Raw genomic sequence first — 689 nt, forward strand, 5'->3', positions numbered from 1 at the left:
GAAAGACTTTAGAAGAGCTGGGGGGGATAAAAGAGAGAGAGGAAGATTATTTTCGATTCCACGTTTCCTTCTGGTAATGTCACTCTACAGTAAGGCTCCATGTACCAGTAGTAGATTGGTGATATAGCGATCAAAGAAATATTCTGGCTGAGAGTGACCGTGTCAGTGGAAGATGGACAATACTATCAACTAGACACTGAATAAGGAAAACTGAAGCACCATTTCACTCCATGTCTATTTTCAATCTCTCCTGAAAGCGTGTTCGCTGGCGAAAGATGGATCTCCTGACAAACCTCTGAAGCAAACAGCAGAGCTGCAATTGTGGTCGGTTGGCCAAGGATATCAACAGCATGATTGTAAAGCAAAGTACTCCATAAACAAATGTAAGTACAAGAATATGAATGCTCTTTGCAACTCACATCATCACCCTAGCCAACCGTCTTGTAACAAGCAGGAAAAACTCACTATGAAGTCTCAGTAAAAGCGTGATTGAATTATCGCAGTGGCATACATATGTCTTGTGCTCCATGATGCAATTTCAATGGTCAGAATTAAAATTCAAGTATTGTACCTTGTTGTTAAATGGTTCAGTATTTTTAGACTTTAGGGATGTTTTTCTAAAGATAGGCAGAGTTAGGTGCACACACACACAGAGAACACAATAGTGTGGATCCCACACAAAAAAACCT

Source organism: Gekko japonicus, unplaced genomic scaffold, assembly GCF_001447785.1.
Source record: "Gekko japonicus isolate JY-2015 unplaced genomic scaffold, Gekko_japonicus_V1.1 scaffold239, whole genome shotgun sequence".
NCBI classification, from domain to species: Eukaryota; Metazoa; Chordata; class Lepidosauria; order Squamata; family Gekkonidae; genus Gekko; species Gekko japonicus.